General features: G+C 46.7%; 1 protein-coding gene across 1 annotated transcript in view; it reads left to right on the forward strand.

Moving 5' to 3' along the window:
- Window positions 1-1303: 1303 nt before the first annotated feature.
- prdm10 (PR domain containing 10) overlaps window positions 1304-16239 on the forward strand; it is a 222800-nt gene continuing 207864 nt past the window's right edge. Inside the window, exons 1-5 of the mRNA XM_068054249.1 lie at window positions 1304-2101; window positions 2285-2712; window positions 10403-11142; window positions 11615-11690; window positions 12214-12302. The gene's annotated coding sequence lies outside the window, so the exon portion shown is untranslated. The remainder of the gene's footprint in view (window positions 2102-2284; window positions 2713-10402; window positions 11143-11614; window positions 11691-12213; window positions 12303-16239) is intronic.

A 16239-nucleotide genomic window follows, 5' to 3' on the forward strand; every position in this document is an offset into this window, starting at 1 on the left:
GTGGAGGGAGAAGGGAATTGAGGGGATCGGGGTGGAGGGAGAAGGGAGTTGAGGGGATCGGGGTGGTGGGAGTTGAGGGGATCGGGGTGAAGGGAGTTGAGGGGATCGGGGTGAAGGGAGTTGAGGGGATCGGGGAGGAGGGAGTTGAGGGGGTCGGGGAGGAGGGAGTTGAGGGGGTCGGGGAGGAGGGAGTTGAGGGGATCGGGGTGGGGGAGGAGGGAGATGAGGGGATCGGGGTGGCGGGCGGAGGGAGTTGAGGGGATCGGGGCGGAGGGTGTTGAGGGGGTCGGGGCGGAGGGAGTTGAGGGGATCGGGGCGGAGGGTATTGGGATTGAGGGGATTGGGGTGGAGGGAGGGGAGGGTGAGGGATCGGGGTGGAGGGGAGAAGGTGAGGGAATCAGGGTGGAGGAAGGGGAGGGGACGGTGAGGGAATCGGGATGGAGGGAGGGAGGGTGAGGGAATCAGGATGGAGGGAGGGAGGGTGAGGGAATCGGGGTGGCGGGTGGGAAGAGTGAGGGAATCGGAGGGGAGGGTGAGGGTATCAGAGGGAGGAGGCGAGGGTGGTGATGAGGGAGGAGGGGAGAGTAGAGATCGTGGTGGACGGGGAGTGGGGATCGGGGTGGAGGGAAAGGGGGGGATATGGGGTGGAGTGAGTGGGAGATGAGGGGATCGGGAGGGGGTGAGGGGATGAGGGAGAGGGGGTTGAGGGGATCGGAGTGGAGGAAGGAGAGGGGGTTGAGGGGATCGGAGTGGAGGAAGGAGAGGGTGAGGGATCGGGTGGAGGGAAGGGAGGGTGAGGGAATCGGGGTGGAGGGAGAGGGGAGTTGACGGGATCGGGGTGGTGTGAAAGTGGGTGAGGGGATCGGGAGGAGGGTGAGGAGATCAGGAATCGGGGTGGAGGGGGAGTGGGTATCGGGGAGAGGATCGGGGTAGAGGGCGAGGGGATCGGGGTGGAGGGAGGGGGCGAGGGGATTGGGGTGGAGGGAGGGTGAGGGGATCGGGTGGAGAGGGAAGGGGCAAGGGGATCTGGGTGGAGATTGAGGGTGAGTGGATCAGGGTGGAGGGGCTGGGGAGGAAGGAGAGGGGTGTGTGGGATTGGCAGGGAGAGGCGTTGAGGGGTTGGGGAGGAGGAGAGGGTTTTGATGATAGGGAATCGGTGGTGGAGTGATGTAGAGGGTAGCTGGGAACATGGGGAGAGAGGGACGATGAGGGGGTTAGAGGACGAAGGGTGTGCGGAGAGGAGAGGGGTGCAGGGAGTTGGGGGGGGGGGGTGAGAAGGGAGGGGGTGAAGTGAGCCAGGGATTTGGGGTGGTGTGGGTTTGAAGGTGAGATGCAGAGCATTAGGGTTTCAACTGGGTGTTTATGTGTGATGCTCAGACACTGGACTGGAGCAATGAGGAAGCTGTGATTGGAGAAAGGTTAACAGAAAGTGAGACTTGGGGATTTGTGACAGCAGGATGAGTGCCAGTAATAAATGTTGGCGGAGAATTGCAGCGGATTGTTCACCGCGAGTACGATGGAAGAATGGTGCTTATGGGATTGTGACCTCTGGAGTCACCCAAGTATCTATACTCGGTCCCTCCTATTTCTCATCTACATGCTGCTGCTCGGTGATGTCAGGTTCCACATGGAGGCTGACGACACCCAGCTGTACCTCATAACCACCTCTTTTAATCCCCCCACTGTCTCTAAATTATCAGACTGCTCGTTCAACATCCAATGAGCAGAAATTTCCTTCAGCTGAATATTAGGAAGACTGAAGCCATTGTCTTTGGTCCCCATAACAAACCCTGTTCCCTAACCATCCCTCTCGCTGGCAGCTGTCTGCTGAACCAGACAGTTTACAACTTAGATGAGCTTTTGATCACATACCTGCTGCCTGGCCCTAAGCTGTGGAATTTTCTCCCTAAATTTCTCTGCCTCTCTAGCTCTTCCTTTAAGATGCTGCTTTAAAACTTACCCCTTTGACCAAGCTTTTCTTCATCCGTTCTGATATCTCCTTCTGCATCAAATATTGTTTGGTAATGGCCCTGTGAAGCACCTTGGGATGTTTTACTCTGTTAAAGGTGCTATATAAATGCAAGTTGTTGTTGGGATAGAGGTCAGTAACTTTGTGTATTCGGGACCGATTTTGCCATCCTTGTTTTGATGGATTCTCACATGCATTAACTTGAGTTATTCTATTTTTCTAATGATAGCCAAATTGAGATATAAATTACTAATTGTTGTTCATAGTGTAATGTGCTGTGGTAATCTCTGGTTTCTAATCCTGTTTTCTGCCCAGTTGCTGGTTGTGGTGGGGAAGAAAAGCATCCACAGCAAGACAAAATGCTGCAATCTAAACTACTGTCGTGCTCCGCATACCATGGAGGGCCTCATTTTAAGCTAACCTTGATGATAGCCAAATGTGCACTTGCTGCTAGCTATCGCTGGGTAGTGATCTAGGTGATAGTGTGGCTTCCCGCTCCCAGGGACGGTGATGCTATTTGTAGTCCCCTAACTGCTGTCCTGATTTAGTATAGATGATGGATTGAACCTGGAAGCTGTTGGTCTGTTTCGTTCCCAAACTAGTTGGTGCCTTTGTCAAGGAGGTGTCAGGAAATCTGCCATTTTTGCCTGGAAATGGAAAATGTACCATTCTTCCCACAGAGTTTAATTGCAGATTTCACTTCATGTAAAATTTCTATTGAGTTGAATAAAGTACGTTATATGGTAAGTTTGAATGGTTGTTTAACATTTGTTGAGGTTTTTTGATGGAAGCACTGTTCTGCAGGCACACTTCAGATAGGGGCTTCTGCTTTCGCCTGTGATTTTATTTTTAGTATTGTATCGGATTAACAATTGGAAGTGACCATCTGTTTCATCTGGCTGGAGGTGGCTTCGGCTCTATGATCAGGCTGACTACATTTCTTAAATGGGGAAAATGTAGTTCATGTAACTAGTAGGAGACAGTAGGTGCAGTCTGAAGGATTTCACTGGGACAGTTTTACTCATCAAAGTATATTTTTGATGTCAAACTGTATAATCTGATGAGTTAGTCAAGTACACAAGGTGTTAGACCATGTGATAGTAACTGATTCAGGACCATAACCAGGCCTATGCAGGTTCACAGGCAATGACCATTGAATGAGCAGAGTCTTCAAACAAAAGAAATCCAGAAAAATGTATTGTCGCATACCTAAAGCAATGGTGAATTCGGTAAAAATTTCAAAATGACTGTTGCAGATATAAAGGCAATATGGTCAGTTAGAAGTGTAAGAATGGAGACCTTCCATAGCACTGGACAGAGGGTTACTTTTCTTGGCATTGGGATAAGCAAATTCAAATTTCTAGAGAGCAGGAGAATCACAGAATAATACAGTGCAGAAAAGGCCCTTTGGCCCATCGAGTCTGCACTGATGCATTAAAGACACCTGACCTGTCTACCTAATCCCATTTGCCAGCACTTGGCCCATAGCCTTGAATGTTATGACGTGCCAAGTGCTCATCCAGGTACTTTTTAAAGGATGTGAGGCAACCCGCCTCTACCACTCTCCCAGGCAGTGCATTCCAGACCGTCACCACCCTCTGAGTAAAAATGTTCTTCCTCAAATCCCCCTTAAACCTCCTGCCCCTCACTTTAAACTTGTGTCCCCTCGTAACTGACCCTTCAACTGAGGGGAACAGCTGCTCCCTATCCACCCTGTCCATGCCCCTCATAATCTTGTACACCTCGATCAGGTCACCCCTCAGTCTTCTCTGCTCCAGTGAAAAACAACCCAAGCCTATCCAACCTCTCTTCATAGCTTAAATGTTCCATCCCAGGCAACATCCTGGTGAATCGCCTCTGCACCCCCTCCAGTGCAATCACATCCTTCCTATAATGTGGCGGCCAGAATTGCACACAGTACTCCAGCTGTGGCCTTACCAAAGTTCTATACAACTCCAACATGATCTCCCTGCTTTTGTGATCTATGCCTCGATTGATAAAGGCAAGTGTCCCATATGCCTTTTTCATCACCCTATTAACCTGCCCTTCTGCCTTCAGAGATCTATGGACAAACACGCCAAGGTCCCTTTGTTCCTCGGAACTTCCCAGTGTCAGGCCATTCATTGAATACTTCAGTGTCACATTACTCCTTCCAAAGTGTATCACCTCACACTTTTCAGGGTTAAATTCCATCTGCCACTTTTCTGCCCATTTGACCATCCCGTCTATATCTTCCTGTAACCCAAGACACTCAACCTCACTGTTAACCACTCGGCCAATCTTTGTGTCTTCCGCAAACTTTCTGATCCTACCCCTCACATAGTCATCAATGTCGTTTATATAAATGATAAACAATAGGGGACCCAGCACAGATCCCTGTGGTATGCCACTGGACACTAGCTTCCAATCACTAAAAGAGACTGAAGAGATGCCATAAACCTGAAGAACCATGTCTTAGGATAATATTCATTTATCATCCCCACACATCTTGCTGGAATCCAGAGAGTGGAGGATCCAGCAAACCTGCCTGGACTAAAATTTGAAGTTGCAGTCAATTTGAGATGAAAGTAAATAAGGATAAATGGCAAAGTATGGATGTGACCAATAAAGTCCCCTGAATTGGCAAGAATGAGAAAAAGCCCTTTGACTCGCCAAACCTGCTCCATCCAGAATCTGGGTGTGATTCTGCCGAAGACTCACCACTGTTAGCCCTGTTTTCAGGCACACTAAGCCTTTCTACCTTATGGAATCTTGCAACACGGAAAGACACCTTTTCTTATTATTCGTTCATGGAATGTGGGCATCGCTGGCGAGGCCAGCATTTATTGCCCATCTCTAATTGTCCTTGAGAAGGTGGTGGTGAGCTCTTTCTTGAACTGCTGCAGTCCTTGGGGTGTGGGTACACCAACAGTGATGTTAGGAAGGGAGTTCCAGGATTTTGACTCGGTGACAGTGAAGGAACGGCGATATAGTTCCAAGTCAGGATGATGTGACGCTTGCAGGTGGTGGTGTTCCCATGCATGTGCTGCCTTTGACCTCGGTGGTCGAGGTCGTGGGGTTGAAAGGTGTTGTCGAAGGACTTTTGGCCTGTCAATACCGTGTTGGCTCTTTGAAAGGGCTGTCCAGTTTAGTCCCACACCCTAGCTTTTTCCCCATAACTCTGCAAATGAGTTTTCATATATGCGACCAGTTGTCTTTTGAAAGTTCCTATGGAATTCCACCACCCTTTCAGGTAGTGCATTCTAGATCTTGACAACCCTCTGTGTTAAGACATTGTGCCTCATTTCCCCTGTAGTCCTTTTGCCAATTATTTTAAATCAGTCACCTTTGGTTACCAACTGACTTGTCAAAGGAGATAGACAAATGTTAGAGAAACTATCAAAACCCCTCAATTTTGAATACCTCTATTAGGTTTCACCTTAACCTTCTCTTTCGAAAGAGAACCATCCCAGCTTCTCAATCTCTCCACATGGGTATATGGGGAAGCGGTGGCGGAGTGCTATTATCGCTGGACGAGTAACTCAGAGACCCAGGGTATTTCTTTTTTTTTTAGTTTTTTTTTAGAGATACAGCACTGAAACAGGCCCTTCGGCCCACCGAGTCTGTGCCGACCATCAACCACCCATTTATACTAATCCTACACTAATTCCATATTCCTACCTCATCCCCACCTGTCCCGATATTTCCCTACCACCTACCTATACTAGGGGCAATTGCTAATGGCCAATTTACCTATCAACCTGCAAGTCTTTTAGCATGTGGGGGGGAACCGGAGCACCCGGAGAAAACCCATGCAGACGCAGGGAGAACTTGCAAACTCCACACAGGCAGTACCCAGAATTGAACCCGGGTCGCTGGAGCTGTGAGGCTGCGGTGCTAACCACTGCGCCACTGTGCCGCCCTCTCTGGGGACATGGGTTTGAATCCCACCACAGCAGAAGGTGGAATTTGAATTTAATTAATAAATCTGGAATTAAAAGCTAGTCTAATGATGGCCATGAAACCATTGTCGATTGTTGTATAAACCCATCTGGTTCACTAATGTCCTTTAGGGAAGGAAATCTGCTGTCCTTACCTGGTCTGGCCTACATGTGACTCCAGACCCACAGCAATGTGGTTGATCTTAACTGCCCTCTGAAATGGCCTAGCAAGCCACTCAATTGTATCTAACCGCGACAAAATCTATAAAAAGGAATGAAACCGGACGGACCACCCGGCATCGACCTAGGCACCGGAAACGACAACGGCAAACCCAGCCCTGTCGACCCTGCAAAGTCCTCCTTACTAACGTCTGGGGGCTTGTGCCAAAGTTGGGAGAGCTGTCCCATAGACTAATCAAGCAACAGCCTGACATAGTCATACTCACGGAATCATACCTTACAGACAATGTCCCAGACACTGCCATCACCATCCCCGGGTATGTCCTGTGCCACCGGCAGGACAGACCCACCAGAGGTGGTGGCACAGTGGTATACAGTAGGGAGGGAGTTGCCTTGGGAGTCCTCAACATCGACTCCGGACCCCATGAAGTCTCATGGCATCAGGTCAAACATGGGCAAGGTAACCTCCTACTGATTGCCACCGACTGCCCTCCCTCAGCTGATGACTCAGTACTCCTCCATGTTGAACACCACTTGTAGGAAGCACTGAGGGTGGCAAGGGCACAAAATGTACTCTGGGTGGGGGACTTCAATGTCCATCACCAAGAATGGCTCAATAGCACTACTACTGACCGAGCTGGCCGAGTACTAAAGGACATAGCTGCTGGACTGGGTCTGCGGCAGGTGGTGGGGGAAAAACATACTTGACCTCGTCCTCACCAATCTGCCTGCCGCAGATGCTTCTGTCCATGACAGAATTGGTAGGAGTGACCACCACACAGTACATGTGGAGACGAAGTCCCGCCTTCACATTGAGGATACCGTCCATCGTGTTGTGTGGCACTATCACCGTGCTAAATGGGCTAGATTTCGAACAGATCTAGCAATGCAAAACTGGGCATCCATGAGGCGCTGTGGGCCATCAGCAGCAGCAGAATTGTCCTCATCCACAATCTGTAACCTCATGGCCCGGCATATCTCCCACTCTACCATTGCCATCAAGCCAGGAGACCAACCCTGGTTCAATGAAGAGTGCAGGAGGGCATGCCAGGAACAGCACCAGGCATACCTCAAAATGAGGTGTCAACCTGGGTGAAGCTATAACCCAGGACTACTTGCATGCCAAACTGCGTAAGCAGCATGTGATAGAGCTAAGTGATCCCATAACCAACGGATCCGATCTAAGCTCTGCAGTCCTGCCACATCCAGCCGTGAATGTGGTGGACAATTAAACAACTAACTGGAGGAGGTGGCTCCACAAATATCCCCATCCTCAATGATGCGGGACCCCAGCACATCAGTGCGAAAGATAAGGCTGAAGCATTTGCAACAGTCTTCAGCCAGAAGTGTCGAGTTGATGATCCATCTCAGCCTCCTCCTGAAGTCCCCAGTATCACAGATGCCAGACTTCAGCCAATTCGATTCACTCCGTGTGATTTCAAGAAACGACTGAAGGCACTGGATACTGCAAAAGCTATGGGCCCTGACAATATTCCAGCAATAGTACTGAAGACCTGTGCTCCAGAACTTGCCGCGCCCCTAGCCAAGCTGTTCCAGTACAGCTACAACACTGTCATCTACCCTGCAATGTGGAAAATTGCCCAGGTATGTCCTGTACACAAAAAGCAGGACAAGTCCTACCCAGCCAATTACTGCCCCATCCGCCGACTCTCAATCATCAGTCAAGTGATGGAAGGTGTCAACAACAGTGCCATCAAGCTGCACTTGCTTAGCAATAACCTGCTCAGTGACGCTCAGTTTGGGTTCCGCCAGGGCCACTCAGCTTCTGACATCATTACAGCCTTGGTTCAAACATGGACAAAAGAGCTGAACTCAAGAGGTGAGGTGAGAGTGACTGCCCTTGACATCAAGGCTGCATTTGACCGAGTATGGCATCAAGGAGCCCTTGCAAAACTGAGGTCAATGGGAATTGGGGGGGGGAGAACCCTCCGCTGGCTGGAGTCATACCTATCGCAAAGGAAGATGGTTGTGGTTGTTGGAGCTCAAACACCTGAGCTCCAGGACATCACTGCAGGAGTTCCTCAGGGTAGTGTCCTAGGCCCAACCATCTTCAGCTGCTTCATCAATGACCTACCTTCAATCATAAGGTCAGAAGTGGGGATGTTCGCTGATGATTGCACAATTTTCAGCACCATTCGTGACTCCTCAGATACTGAAGCAGTCTGTGTAGAAATGCAGCAAGACCTGGACAATATCCAGGCTTGGGCTGATAAGTGGCAAGTAACATTCGCGCCACACAAGTGCCAGGCAATGAGCATCTCCAACAAGAGAGAATCTAACCATCTCCCCTTGACATTCAACGGCATTACCATCGCTGAATCCCCCACTATCAACATCCTAGGGGCTACCATTGACCAGAAACTGAACTGGAGTAGCCATATAAATACCGTGGCTACAAGCGCAGGTCAGAGGCTAGGAATCCTGCGGCGAGTAGCTCACCTCCTGACTCCCCAAAGCCTGTCCACCATCTACAAGGCACAAGTCAGGAGTGTGATGGAATACTCTCCACTTGCCTGGATGGGTGCAGCTCCAACAACACTCGAGAAGATCGACGCCATCCAGGACAAAGCAGCCTGCTTGATTGGCACACCATATACAAACATTCACTCCCTCCGCCACCAACACACAGTAGCAGCAGTGTGTACCATCTACAAGATGCACTGCAGCAATGCACCAAGGCTCCTTAGACAGCACCTTCCAAACCTGCGACCTCTACCAACTAGAAGGACAAGGGCAGCAAATACATGGGAACACCACCACCTGCAAGTTCCCCTCCAAGTCACACGCCATCCTGACTTGGAACTATATCACCATTCCTTCACTGTCGCTGGGTCAAAATCCTGGAACTCCCTTCCTAACAGCACTTTGGGTCTACCTACTCCAAATGGACTGCAGCGGTTCAAGAAGGCAGCTCACCATCACCTTCTCGAGGGCAATTAGCGATGGGCAATAAATGCTGGCATAGCCAGTGACGCCCAGATCCCATGAATGAATTAAAAAAAAACCTAACTGAAGTCCCTCAACCCTGGTATCATCTTGGTAAACTTCCTCTGTATCTTCTCCAAGGCCTTGACATCTTTGCCAAAGAATGGTGCCCAGAATTGTTCACAATACTCCAGTTGAGGCCCAAAAATTTATCAAGACTTGGTTGTTTTCATATTTAGTGCTGCTATTTAAAAAGCTCGGTATCCTACAAACTCTTTTAACTGCGTTATCTTCCTTGACACCTTTGTGAATATGCACCCCCTTATCTCTTCAGGAAAAAAAATCATGTCTGTTATTAGCTCTGTTGGCTGTTCAGAAGAAGCACTGAAGTTATCAATCCAGTTCTCTTTTAAAGAATCAACTCACTTATCTTTTTCCTTAATCTCTAACCTTGTACTTGTAAATTGTGCAATGGTGTTCTCTGGTCCAACCCACATCAGTCAGAGAAAATATAGCACAGAAGGGGGCCATGTGGCTTGAGGTAAATCTCCAGCTGGAGCTTTCAACTCATCCCATTTCCCTGCTCCTTTCAATATATTCTTTCATATTCGTTGTCAATTATTTATCCAGTTCCATTTTAAATGTTAACATTTCTGCTTCAATTGACACTTGTGAAGCATTTGTTCTGTGTTGGGGGGAAAACATTCTTCATTTTTGCTTTTTTTCTAGTAATCTGAGTCTGTGTCCTCTTGATTCCTAGACCAGAGGAAACAATCTTTTACTATTTATCTTGTATACTTGCATCATAACGTTGAAGGCCTCCATTAGGTCACCTCTTAACCTTCTCAGCTTGTGATAAAAGCCCAACTGCAGAATTTGATAACTATACCTCTTTTCAGATAACATTTAAGTGAACCAAACTAGCTGTATCTTTTCCATTGCTTTGCTATCCTTACCAAAACTGCATGCAATACTCTAATTGTAGCCTAACTAAGGTTTTGTACTGGATCAACATAGCTTCCTTGCTTATAGATTTTTCAGGGCTGACATTTTGCATTCATACTGTTGGTGGGGATTCTCACCTGCTGACACTGCATATTCAGAAGCTTTGGGCAACATGCCCATCATTTCCCAATTTGCATAGCTGCCTGCGAGGCTCCACTAAGCAGCACAAAGTCAGGAAATTACCCTATTTATACTCTCCAGATGCTTTCAAGGTATAATCAGTGATCACTACCAAATTGTTCTCCTTTTCTGTCAGTGGAGGAAAAAATCCTCTGGTAGCTCTGTTTATTCAAAGACCAGGTGTTTCATATAGATTGTGACAGTTCCAGGTCGATCACTGCCTTATACTGAGTGAATTGATTGTTTTCTTTTAATCCATCAGCCTAGGACAAAATAGAGTCTTTCATGATATCCGCCTGTGCTCACAGCATCAGTTTGCGTAAGATAACCTTCGAGTACCAACATGGGGTGTGCTCTGACTCACTGGGTCAAGACCGATGGACTTATTTTCTTTGTTTTTTTTTATTACTGAAGTTACCATTTGAATAGAATTTTTTTTGTAGCCTCTATTCGCTGAGATTTTAACCGCTCGCCTCCGTAAGAGGAGCAAGCTATGGTTGGAGGTATCCCTATCCCACAAACAACTGTCCTTTCACAAAATATGACTGCTTCATGCTATCTGCCCCAACTTGATTTTACTATTTATGCAGATAAAACAAATGCAGTGTCCAGCAGCACCATCTCACATTTACCAGCACAGCTTACAAATAATATAAGCTATAGACTTAAAAACAAGAAATGCTGGAAATACTCAGCAGCTCTGGTAGCATCTGTGGAGAGAGAAGCAGAAATAATGTTTCAGGTCAATGACCCTTCTTCAGAACTGGCAAAGATTAGAAATGTAATAGGTTTTAAGTAAATAAAGCGGGAATGGGGCAAGAGATAACACAAGGCAAGGTGTTGATAGGACAGGGTCACAGAGAAAAACTGACCAGAGGTCATGGAGCAAAGGCAAACTGTGTAAATGGTGTGTTGAAAGACAAAGCGTTAGTGCAGAGAGGCTGTTAATAGACAGAAAATGAACAGCCCTGGCCCAAAGCACAAACAGTGAGCAGGCACATGGTAAGAAAAATGAATGATGAAACAAACTAAAATAAAAAGAAAAAAACTGAAAATAAAAAGGGTTGGGGGGTGCCTGTCATGCTTAGAAATTATTGAACTCAATGTTCAGTCTGGCAGGCTGTAGCGTGGCTAGTCGGTAAATGAGATGCTGTTCCTCGAGCCTGCATTGATGTTCACTGGAACACTGCAGCAAGCCCAGGACAGATATGTGGGCATGAGAGCAGAGGCATGTGTTGAAATGGCAAGCAACCGGAAGCTTGGGGTCATGCTTTTGGACTGAGCGGAGGCGTTTCGCAAAGCGGTCACCCAATCTGCGTTTGATCTCCCCAATGTAGTGGTCTCCTCTAGTTTTGGCTTGAATGGGTGTGAGAATATAATGGTCAGGAGTAATGAAGGGAGGAGAAAAGCATTTAAGGTATGCAGTGTTAGTAAATTTGTTATTGTGCAAACATGTAAAGATGCTCTTCTACAGAATCCACGTGGATAGAGTCAAGAAATAGGAGGGGAAATGGTACCATTCTCCATGTACATTACAGGCCAATAACAAGGTGAGTTAGAGGACTGAGATCATAGAATGTTTACAGCACTTTTCTTTGGCTTTGCATCATTGCCGATGATTGATATCTACGTGCTTCGGTCATATGCAGACTGTTCCCTGCTGATTAAGTCAATCTGGCATCAAATTATGTCTTGCTTGCATGAGTCCATGTATCTTGGCTTTAGTTGCCCAACTAGTCTACTGGCACCATCAAGCTCTCCATAGAGTGCATCTTTTGGTAGGCAACCATCATCCATTCTAATGATATGCTCTGGCCATTGTAGTTGATGTCACTTGAGCATTGCCATGACACTTTCTGAATTAGAAAGCTGCAGTACTTCTGTGATGGGGAATGTATACTGCCAATGGATCCCAAGGATCTTTCTCAAGCAATGCATATGAAATGAATTCAATCTGTGTTCCTGCTTCTGATATGTAGTCCCAAGTTTCAGCGTCATCCAGCAGCCTACTCAATATGCAGGCGTTATAGATTATTGGTCATGTGACAATTGTGAATTTGGTTTTTTTCCCAGGCTCTTTCCTGAAGCTTTCCAAATGCCATAGCAATACGAGCCGATATCTCCTCATCAAGCTTCATTTCACTTGAGACCGTTCACTCCAGGTAGCAGAATTTGTCTACATTGTTCAATTCATTGTTGTTTAGTTGTAATGCTGCTTTGGACTGACCACCTTGAGTCATTGTCACTGTCTTTTTACAGCATAGAAGCAGGCTATTTGGCCCATTGAGTACGTGCTGGCTCTGCAAGGATAATTTAGCTAGTCTCGTTCCCCCACCCTTTCCTAGTAGCAATGCAGATCTTTTCCCTTCAGATGCTTATCCAATTCCCTTTTGAAAGCCATGATTGAATCTGCCTCTGCCTCAGGCAGTACATTCTGGATCCTGCATTAAACGTTTTTCTTCAAGTTGCCTTTGTTCTTTTGCCATTCATCTTAAATTTGTGTCCTAGTTCTCAACCCTCCCATCAATGTGAACAGTTACTGTCTATCCTATCTAGACCGCCTATGATTCGGAACACCTCTATCAAATCTCCTCTCAGCCTTCTCTTTAAGAAGAACAACTACTACTTATCGCGCCTTTAACAAAATAAAATGTCCCAAGGCACTTCACAGGAGCATTACAAAACATATAACACTGAACCACATAAGGAGATATTAGGTCAGATGACCAAAAGCTTGGTCAAAGAAGTAGGTTTTAAGTAGTGTCTTAAAGGAGGAAAGTGTGGGAGAGAGGCGGAGAGGTGTAGTGAGGGTATTCTAGAGTTTGGGGCCTAGGCAGTTGAAGGTGCGGCCACTAGTGGTGGAGCCGTTAAAATCGGGGAGCTCAAGAGGCTAGAACTAGAAGAGCGCAGATATCTTGGAGGGTTGTGGGGCTGGAGGAAAATATAGAGATCGGGAGGGGCGAGGCCATGAAGCGATTTGAAAACAAGGATGAGACTTTTAAAATCAAGTCATTTCTTGACTGAAAGCGAATGTAGATCAGCGAGCACAGGGGTGATAGGTGAACGGGACTTTGTGCGACTTAAGACACGGGCAGCAGAGTTTTGGATGAACTTGACTTTACGGAGGGTAGAATGTGGGAGACCAGCCAGGAGTGCATTGGAATCGTCAAGTCTAGAGGTAACAAAAGCATGAATGAGGGTTTCAGCAGCAGATGAGCTGAGATGGGGCAAAGTCAGGTGATGTTACACAGGTGGAAATAGGCAGTTTTAGTGATGGTGCAAATATGTGGTCGGAAGATCATCTCGAGGTCCAATGGGACACCAAGATTGCGAACAGACTGGTTTAATCTCCGACTGTTCCCAGGGAGAGGGATGGAGTTTCGAGTGGGAACCATTAACAGTAGCTTCAATCTTCCTAATATTTAATTGGAGGAAATTTCTGCTCATCCAGTACTGGATGTCAGAGAAGCAGTCTGATAGTTTAGCAACAGTGGAGGAGTCGAGAGAGGTGGTGGTGAGGTAGAGCTGGGTGTCATCGGCATGCATGTTAAAACTAATGCTGTGTTTTTGGCTGATGCCGCCAGGGGACAGCATGTAGATGACAAATGGGAGAAGGCCAAGGATAGATCCTTGGGGGACACCAGACGCCATGGTGCAGGAACAGGAAGAGAAGCCATTTCAAGTGATCCTTTGACTATGATTAGATAGATAAGAATGAAACCTGGTGAGAGCCATCTCCCCCAGCTGGACGTATGGTCAAAGGCTGCAGACAGGTTGAGAAGGACGAGGAGGGAAAGTTTACCATTGTCACAGTCACATAGGATGTTATTTGTGACTTTGATAAGAACTGTTTCAGTTCTGTGGCGTGGCGGAAACCTGATTGTAGGGATTCAAACATGGAGTTCCGGGAGGAATGGGAATGGATATGGAAGGCGACAACGCCTTCAAGAACTTTGGAGAAGAAAGGGAGGTTGGAGATGGGGCAGAAGTTTGCAAGGGCATTGGAGTCGAGTGTTGGCTCTTTGTGGAGAGGTGTGATGATGGCAGATTTCAAGGAGAGAGAGACACCCCTGTCACCCCCGAATCTTGTCCCCTTCCCACGGGACCTTCCCATGCAATCGCAGGAGGTGTAATACCTGCCCTTTTACCTCCTTTCTCCTCACCATCCAAGGCCCCAAAACACTCCTTCCAGGTGAAGCAGCGATTTACTTGTACTTCCTTTAATTTAGCGGTCGCCTCTACATTGGGGAGACCAAACATAGATTGGGTGACCCTTTGTGGAACACCTCTGCTCAGTCCGAAAGCATGACCCCGAGTTTCTGGTTGCATGCCATTTCAACACACCACCATGCTCTTATGCCCGCATTTCTGTCCTTGGCCTGCTTCAGTGTTCCAGTGAACATCAATGCAAGCTCAAGGAGCAGCACCTGATCTTTTGATTAGGCACTCTACAGCTTTCCGGACTGAACCTCGAGTTCAGCAATTTCAGAGCATGTGACTGGCCTTTTTATTTATTTTTTTATTATTTTACTTTTTAAATTTATTTTGTTTATTTTTTAAAACTATATGCCTGCCTTAAACTTGGTTTTTAATGTTGTGCATTTGGGCAGAGCTGCTTATTATTCTGCCATTAATTCTCTCTGTGGACTAATGCTTTGTCTTTCACTACAAGCATTAACACTCTCTCTTTGTCTTTATCCCATTACATCTGCCCTCTGCCCTATCACACACTTTCCCTTTTGTTCTCCTCCTCACCACCCACCCCTCTTCACTTGCTTAAAACCTAACACTTTTCTAACCGTTGCCAATTCTGGTGAAAGGCCGCAGACCTGAAATGTTAACTCTGCTTCTCTCTCCACAGATGCTGCCAGACCTGCTGAGTATTTCTAGCACTTTCTGGTTTTCTTTCAGATTTCCAGCACCTTTCCAATATTTTGCTTTTATTTTAGTGTTCACCATTATTTTCTGCTTCCCGTCAACGCAAACAACTTTATATTCATGCTGCCACAGTCCCTTTTCTTCCTTCAACTTCAATTTTGCTGGAAAACTTATTATGCAACACTTTATCAAATACCTTTTGGAAGTCTATACATAAAGCATCAACTGCATTATCCTCATCAGCCCTCTCTGTTACTCAATCAAAAAACTCAATCAAGTTGTTTGAACGCAATTTACCTTTAACAAATGCGTGCTGGCTTTCCTTACTTAATCTATATATGTCTCTTAATTTTGTCCCGGATTATCGATTCTAAAAGATTTCCCACCATTGAAGTTGAACTGACTCGCCTATCGTTGCATTTATCCTGTGCCCCTTTTTTGAACGAGTATAACATTTGCAATTCTCCTGTACTCTGGCACTACCCCCATATCTAAGGAGGATTGGAAGATTATGGCTAGTACCTCTGTGATTTCCACCCATACTTTTCTTTATTTCCTACATCACAACAGTGACTACGCTTCAAAACAAAAGTACTTCATTGGGTGTAAAGCACTTTGAGACGTTCGGTGGTTCTGAAAGCTATATAAATGCAAGTCTTTGTTTTTCAGCATTCTCTTCTGATGCATCCCTTCTAGTCCTGGTGACTTATAAACTTTAAGTACAGTCAACCTTTCTAATACCTCCTCTTTATCAATTTTTAACTCATCCAGTATCTCAACTACCTCCTCTTTATGACTTGGGCTAAAGGCCTGCTTGGGTCTGCAAAAAAAAACCTGACCCGGCCCGAGACCTTCCATTTTTTTCCTGCACCCAACCCGACCAGGCCCGACCATCAGTTAACTTATTTTCACTTTCTTGCTGATCTGCACAAGCTTAAAATAACTGTAACAAAACCACCTTTCTAGTTCAAAAATTAAACTAACATTGGAGCCACTTACCTGCGATAGAGCGTGTTTGACCCGGCCCGAACCGAGCCCGAATGGTGGACCCGGAAGTGCAACCCGATCTGACCCGAACCCGACATGTAGTCGGGTTCAGGTCGGGTAGTAGGCCTTTAACTTGGGCAACATCTTCTTCCTTGGTAAAGACAGATGCTAAGTGCTTATTTAACACCTCAGCCATGTCCTCTGCCTCCATGTATAAATCGCATTTCAGACCCC

The sequence above is a fragment of the Heterodontus francisci genome, chromosome 22, assembly GCF_036365525.1.
Source record: "Heterodontus francisci isolate sHetFra1 chromosome 22, sHetFra1.hap1, whole genome shotgun sequence".
NCBI classification, from domain to species: Eukaryota; Metazoa; Chordata; class Chondrichthyes; order Heterodontiformes; family Heterodontidae; genus Heterodontus; species Heterodontus francisci.